This window comes from Oenanthe melanoleuca, chromosome 1A (assembly GCF_029582105.1).
Source record: "Oenanthe melanoleuca isolate GR-GAL-2019-014 chromosome 1A, OMel1.0, whole genome shotgun sequence".
Classification (NCBI taxonomy): Eukaryota; Metazoa; Chordata; class Aves; order Passeriformes; family Muscicapidae; genus Oenanthe; species Oenanthe melanoleuca.
In genome coordinates this window covers 65,642,774-65,650,590 of record NC_079334.1, presented here as the reverse complement: position 1 = coordinate 65,650,590, position 7,817 = coordinate 65,642,774, and positions in this window count along the sequence as shown.

The following is a 7,817-nucleotide window of genomic DNA, read 5'->3' as shown; positions in this document are numbered from 1 at the left end:
GGCCATCTTGGCATCCCTTGTTCCTGTGGGACAGCTCAGGATCTGTACCCCATGAAGTATCTCTTGTACCTCCAAAAGGGAGAGCAGAAGTAAAGGAGTTCCCCTTAAAAGACATTTAAAATTCAAAATCCAGGGCAATATGGAGACTCCAGCTTTATCCTGGGAGCCCCAGTGTCTTCACCTGAATTTCTTTTGCCATCACTGCACTCCTGAGCTCTGCAACTTGTAGGTCAAGGGCATGGGAACTAAAGCCACGATTAACTCCCTCTTGGTTTTAGCTGCTGCAAGCTCTGTGGTGGTTCCAAGCACTGCTCAGCCGTGTGTGGCTGTGCACACATTTCCTATGGCAATTGTTTGTCCTGGTTGGGCTGATGAGATTTACATTACCTGGGACCAGAGTGAGTTTGCTGCTGGTGTTGGGAGCAAAATGTGATTGCTGGGAAGGGAGGACTTGTGTGGACTTGGAGCTGAGGAGTGTGGCTGGAAAAGGCCTTGAGTATTTGTTCTGTTCATTGGCCACTTCAGTAATAGCAACGTTTTTCTTCCAGGAAATTCTCTCTCTCTAGTTTATTTTTTAATTTTAATTTTGAGAAGATGATTATTGCAGACAAATTAGAATGTCACTTTGGTTTCTTTGCTGCTTGCTGTGCCCTCATACTGGGCAGTGCAAGAGTACTCAGGGAAGAGATTTTCCCCCTGAAAGCACTGCTGGGCCACCCAGCTCCCAGTTTTCCCTGTGCTCATCACCCAGCATGTCCCACTTGCACCTGGCCCCTCACATTGGTCCTACATCCCTGCACAGCCCATCCCACACGCTGCAGCTGCAGCCACAGTCACTTTACAACCATCCCTTTATGTTCCATCCATGCACTCCTCTCCTGCCTCCTCCTGCCATTCCTTCACCACAGCAAAATACTTGTGTACATCCCTCTTTTTCCTAACACCCTGGGCATTGTCCTACCTGCCCATAGAGCCCATCAAAACTCATCCATCCATCACCCAAATGCTCCCAAACACACATACACTCCCCTCTGATGGACAGGCACACCCCACTGCAGCCAGGGTCACCAATAAACCTCTGTCCAAGATTTCCACATCCCTCCACCACGGTGAAAACCTTGACCCTGACTTTTTTGGGGGCTCTGGAAGCCGCCACCCTCTTCCTTCCCCCAGCTTGCTTTCACTTCTCTCGGGTTTATTTCCCCTCCTCTCCCACTCCTTCCCCCCTTCCCTTCCCTCCCCCCTGCCACGTCCCCAGCCTCCCACACAAGTTTAAAGCCATCAGCCCAGCCAACGGTTAACCAAATCGCCTTGACCTCTCTGCTATTTGATATTCGCCTCCTTGACACTCATTTAGGAGCGCGCAGCGGTAAAGCAGACATTGGACAAGTCCAGCCTGAAACCAAAGCCCTATGAAAGGAGGAGAGAGATCAGAAGAACCTGATAGCTAGGAACTTGTTCTCTCCAAAGGCTTTCTGGACATTTTAGCCTGGATCAGGGGTCCGTGGAGCGCCAGTTCGTCGCCAAGCAGGGTGTAAACGTTAAATGTTAGCTATTTGTTCCAGAGATTGGCATGAAGATCGAGCCTTTCTGCCTCCTCTCCCCCCGACCCCCCTCCCGCAGTCTCTCCAGCCCGTCCAGAGTCTCACAGACACTCATTCATTAGCGGTTTAATAACCCTCCCGACGTGATAACATCCTTTACTCCCGGCTCTGCCAGCGGAGGTGACCCTGGGGGTGGGCTGCTCACTCGAGGTGCCCCGGGGGGCGGGGGTCGGGGGGTACCGGCTGCTCCCGACACAGTTGTTGGGTGAGGAAAAGCATCTTCCCCACAGCTCCCCCCACCACGCCAAAAAGGGAAAAAAAAAAAAAAAAAGCTCAACTTTGGTGCTCTCGTCCCTAAAAGTTGTCAGGGCGGGTCCCCCCGGGGTCCCCAAGCCTGGAGGGGACACGCACACGCTGCCACCCCCACCCCGGCACTGGTGTCCCCAGCCCGGCTCCGCCGCCGGAGCCCCCGGCGCCCTTCTCGGGTGATGCGGAGATGCTGGAGATGCTGGCGGTACCTCACCTGATCGAGCCCTGTGTTATTTTAAATGGCTCTAATTTCACCATTTATCTCGTTTGGCCCGTAACTGCGGATTCAGGCATCTGAAACAACCTTTCGAAACTCTGATTAGTTCAGCTTCGTTCAGTGCCTTTTCCTCCCTCTCCTTTCTCCCCATTTTTTCCCCCTCTTCTCACTCCCTTTCTGCGCGACTTTCATGCGCTGCAGATAAGATATAAAATGCTCTATCGGGATCCTGTAATATTAAAGATCAAAAGTGGCATCAATTGAAGACCAAACGCGCGGAAAACAAAGGGGAAGGCTGGGAGATGTTCATCAGCTAATTACAACTGCAAATATTATGCAAATTTATCTTGGCACAGAAATGGAGAAAGCGAGTTTAAGTGTGGAGATAATGCTGGAATATTGAATGTTCAGCTAAGGGTGGGAAGCGGTCCAATAAATTCATCTGAGGGAGAACCGGTATTATATATATGTATATTCCTATCAAATCATCTGCACTTCAGACTGGGAGGGGGGGATATCAAAAATTGCGGTTATAATTGATACTTGAAATTCCTTGACAAATATTGCACAGAATATACGGAGGAGGAAGAGTAAGGAAGCCGAGATTAGCGTTCGGATGGGGTTTGTGAAACACCGCGTGTGAAATGATGAATCTATAGCGGGGAGGGGGCGGCGTGGGGTCCCCCCCACTCCAGACCCCGGGTGGGAACCTTTCCCTTTAGGCAAAGGGGGAAACCAAGTTATTTTTCAACCTCATTTGAGAAGCGGCTCTCACTTCCTGGAAAAAAGGACCGTGCTAGACCTGGTTAATGATTAAACACCGTTCCTGTGCCATGAGAGCCAGGAAGGGATGAGAAGGAGCAAGGGAAACTTAACCCAAGGCAGAGCAGAGCTGCCAGCACCTGTCCCTAGAAATTTTAGTATCAAGAGTAGCTGCACACAAAAGGAAAAAAAAAAAAAAAAAGGTAAAAAACCCCACCTAAATGAAAAAACAATCGAGACGCAACAAACTGACCACGAAGAGGATTTTAGGCACCATTTTCTCAGAGGCGGGGATGCTCTAGCACGGGTGGGGAGCATCCTCCAGCCCCTCGCAGGGTTTTGAGGGGGTTATCCCAAACCCCGTTATCGGGTTTGACCCTTGCGGTGATTTTTGTTGAGATCAAGTTTTGGGCTGAGTTGTTACTGTTGTGGGAATCCCTCCCTCCTCCCCCTCATCCCTCGGAATAGAGCAAAGGGGGTTTATTCGCCACAGAAAATGTTTGAAATGCAGCTTTTCCCTGCGCAGGTGAGGAGGCAGAGCCCGGCTGCTGCTTCCCTTCATGGATTCAAACGAATACATTCAAATCCAGCAAAATATCAGCAGATCTTCCCCTCCTCAGGCACGCGAATATCAATAATTTCAGGTGAATGTTTCCCCCCACCCCGCCCTCCATCCCCTATTTCATTTCTGCAGCCAGAAACACAGCGCAGCGTTCATTTGCATACAAAGCAACACGCGGAGTTTCTCCAGTTTATGAGAAATGCCTTAAAAAAAAAAAAAAAAAAAAAAAAAAAAGAAGGCAGAGACGCAAGAAGAGAGATGGGAGAGGCTTCTCGCAGAAATCTTATCGATTTTTTGCTATGCATGTATTTATTTGGCAACGGGGCGGAGAGAAAAAAAAAAAAAAAAAGAACATTATTGGCAGCCGTCCCTTTCAAACAAAAAAAAAAGAAGGGAAAAAAGGAAAGATGCAAATTGTATTTTATCTTAACCCGGCTCCGTGCTTTATTCAATGTTTATGATGCATTATCTCTCCCTTAAATAAATAAATCATGTAAAATTAGGATCTTGGAGCCACAGAGAGGAGAAGCTCCGGTCGATTTTCTTAATTTCAGTCTGAAAGTGACACACTAATTAAAACGCCTCATCATCCCCCTCCAACTTCTTTTTATTATTATTATCAGATTTACCTTATATTTTCCCAATTAAAAAGGGAAAAAAAAATCAGTCTCGCTGCCCCCAGGATGAAACTAAACTAAAATACGGACCCACGAATTTTTTCCCCCAACATTGCCCATCGCTTTCCGCCATCAGATTCATTGTGATGTATTAGATGCAATAAATTATCCCATGTAACAAAACATTGGGAGCTGAAAGGGTGATAATCTGGAAAGCAGAGATAAGGATTCATTATTCCGAATCATTATGAATCCAACGTTGCCTCTGACTTCTTTCTTAATCAGCTCCTCTGATCCTGGATATGTGAGCAGCACAGATAAGGAAAGAGTCATTTATAATTCTGTACCTCGTCTAATATTTAAAAAAAAAGTCAGAGGCAAGAAAACGCTATAAAACACAAGCAAGAGGCGGGCTCCGAATGAAATATCACTTCGATGTTGTTAGAGCCGCAGTAAGATTTAATTAAAATTCTCCCCTTCCACGTGCTTTATATATTTTTATAAATATATTTTGCACCTTGGTTGTAACGGATAGGAATTTACAATCGCGGCTATTTGCTGGGGTCTGGCTTTGACTTTATTCCCAAGTCCCTGATTTGGGTGAATGGAAGATGTGGACGAAGGGGGAAAGAGGATGGGGGGGGCGATTATTTTAATTTCCGAGGGTGCCCCCCAGCCCCTCTGTCCCTCCCCAGCGCTCCCACAAAGTCATTAGGGCGATCCCACCAATGTAGGCGGCCACGTTTAATGGAAATCGTTTTAAAGCGAATATACTCTGCACACACAAAGCGCAGGATCAATGCCAAAGCGCCTGATTTGGGGAGATCAAGAGGGAGGGTGCTTTCTTCCCCTCCTTGGAAACGTAGATTGCAGCAGTGATATTAAAAAATAACCTCTCTAAGACTGTGTTTTCACAGCCGGCAAAGGGGGAATTATTGATTATTGGCAACTTTTCCCCGGGGTGGGGGCAGAGAGGGTGGGTTTTCTTTCCAGAACACGAGAGGCAGTTTAATTATAGCGAATAAAACATCCTCAACCTCCTCTCTGCAGCCGGCAGAGCGGTTATCCCTAACAATAACGTATGGATTTTATTTAGGGAGGGTTCGACTGCAAATCTTGGTTCAGGCGGAGCCGAAATCGATTGTGTGTGTGTGTGTGTGTGTGTGTGTGTGTGTAGGTATTTATTTCGGTGTATGCCCATCTAAATGTGTGCCAAGAGGAGAGCAAGAGGTGGGATCAAGCACATGCAGTGGGAGAATCACAGGCTCCCTTAGCAAGTTGGAAAACACAAGGAAAAATTTTATTCCATGTATTTATATACGGAATATATATATATATATATACTCCATATAAATATTCCATTAGATATGTTCCATATACACACACACAGAGAAATATATGTGCGTGCGTATTTTTTTCCCCGTGTATTTATTTATTTAAATGACCTCCGGATTTCTGTCTGTTTCTTTGAATGCATATTCGGACCTCAACTGCAGGCATCGAGGCGGGTCTGTGATATTTATGATAAACCCCGGGTGCCATTTAAAGCCTCATTAGTTATGTTTAACCTTTGAATCACCGGCCATCGTGGCTGGAAATGAACTTGGCGGTGCGGGGTGGATGCGGGAGGGGGGGATGAGTGTGGATGCGCCTGCGCCTATGCCCAAATTCCCTCTGTCCCCTCCCGCCCCCCAGCAAGCCCCAGCCGGAGGAACAGAGACAATAGTGCGGGGACTCCATCTCCACCGTCTTCCCAAGAGGTTTTTGCAGGATTTTTCGTTTCCCCTCCTCGCCCCCAGTTCCATGATGTGCTCGGACAGCCCGGATCCAGCTCCCTCCCCCCGCTTTTTTTTTTTTTTTTTTTTTTTTTTTTTTTTTTTTTTTTTTTTCTTTTTCTGGGCAGTTTTGAAGGGATCCGGCATCATCTTCCAGGTTGATCTCGTCTCCTTGCCGCAGCATTGTTTTGGGGAGCAGAAGATTCCGCAGGGATTTTCCCAGCCCTCTGATGAGGACCACATTCCCCGAGTGATTTCAGTTTTATTCTCCTTTATTTTTTTCTTATCCCATACCCCTCAAGGATTTATCCCCGGCTCGTCCACACGGCTCAGTCCAAACCACACAAGCCTCGTGGCTTTAAAATCCTCTTTTTCGAAGCCTTTCCTTAGCAAAAGGCACATTTCTTGTCGATGGTAAATGGGCTCAACCCTCCTCCCCTCGCCTTTGGGGTGCCCGAGCTGTTTCTATCGGTGTTTGGCGCTGGGCAGGTTCCCTTCGTGGCTCTAATGAGCTTTAAGTTATTACCTTAATTGAATGTGTTTTCTAAAGATAGAATTGGGAGGCGATCGCGTTACCTTTCACCTCACAGAGAGTCACTCTAGAAGCAGCGATAGAGAACTCCCAGCGTCAGCAGAAAAACCCAACAATATCCCTCCAGGACCAGCAGAGTGTGTATATACATATATATTTATTTTTGCCTCCTAAATGACCAGTTTTGGCCCCGCTTTCTGCCGGGATGTGTCCTCGGGGTCTCCGCCGGGTCCCGCGGAGCCGGGCCGGGGAGGGCAGCTCTGCATCCCCCCAGCACCAGCGGGGTCCCACTGGAGGGGCCTGGGATCCCCCTCACGCACCTGGTTTAGCCCTGGAAATAAAGATTTATTCCGGGTTTATTCCCCAGTAACCATCTTTGCACCGAGGGTGGACGTGGAGCACGGGGAGTGTTTTTCTCCCTCCCCATTTCTCCCACTCGTACGTGGCTGCCCATTCCAGGAGGTGAGAGTGGCCATTCCCAGCCCTGTTTTCCGTGAATAAATCCTCTCCCACCCTCCCCAGGCTGGTCCTCCATGTCTTGTCTGGTTTGGGTGGCTGGACACCCACCCACCCACTCCGAAATGAGCACCCAGCCCTAGCAAACAAAAATATCATCCCCAAAACCTGGGGGAGTTTAATTGTGAGCAATCTGCCGGTGGGTCGAGGTTAACGGGGGAGAATCTGAGGCTGCACATTAGGTTTGGGAGAGTGACACGAGTGGGGGTTTAAATGTGGGAAATCGGAGCACCTGCCCCTTCCCCCGTCGGTTCCTCCATCTCCTCATCGCTGAAAGATCTGGGGCATCCTCCGGAGCCTGCGGCGTGGCCACAGCTCGGCTCGCTGGCTTCTGCTGCCCCTACAGCTCTTTAGGGAGGGGTGTTTATCTTCCCTCCACCTCCAGCCCTCGAAAACCTCCCAGGTGTTCCCAGGAAAAGGAGGCTGAGGAGAGGGCAGGGGGCTGCACATCCCCCGGCCGTTCCCTTTCCCTCCGTAAAAAAAAAAAAAAAAAAAAATAAAAAGAGAGGGGGACACACAGGACCCCCCGGGCTGGGGCCGACCCCTGTGATCGGTGTTTCCCTGTAGAGGTGCTGCGCTCCTGCCCTGGTCCCAAGGAGGAGTGGGAGACAGGGGAAACAATTCTCGTCCCACTCCGTTCTTGGAGCGCCAGAGGAAGCGCGTCCATTATTATTATGATTATTATTTTTCCTGTCTGCATCGTGGAGTTTTACACAGATACCTATTAAAAATAAAAATTAAAAAAAAAGACGGGAGAATAGAGTTGTTAAAAATCCCCCCGGGAGGAGAAGGGGGTACAGAGTAGAAGAACCAGCGCCTTGTCGCTAATGTCACCACTTTTCCTCGAAAGCTGTCGATGCAGCGGAGCGAGCCCCGGCGTTATTTGTATGATCATACGCTTAATTACATTTTCCCCCTGTCTCTTCCCGGCGTTCCCGGCTCCCGGCGCTGACAGTCGCTCCCGGGACGGGTTACATCACGCT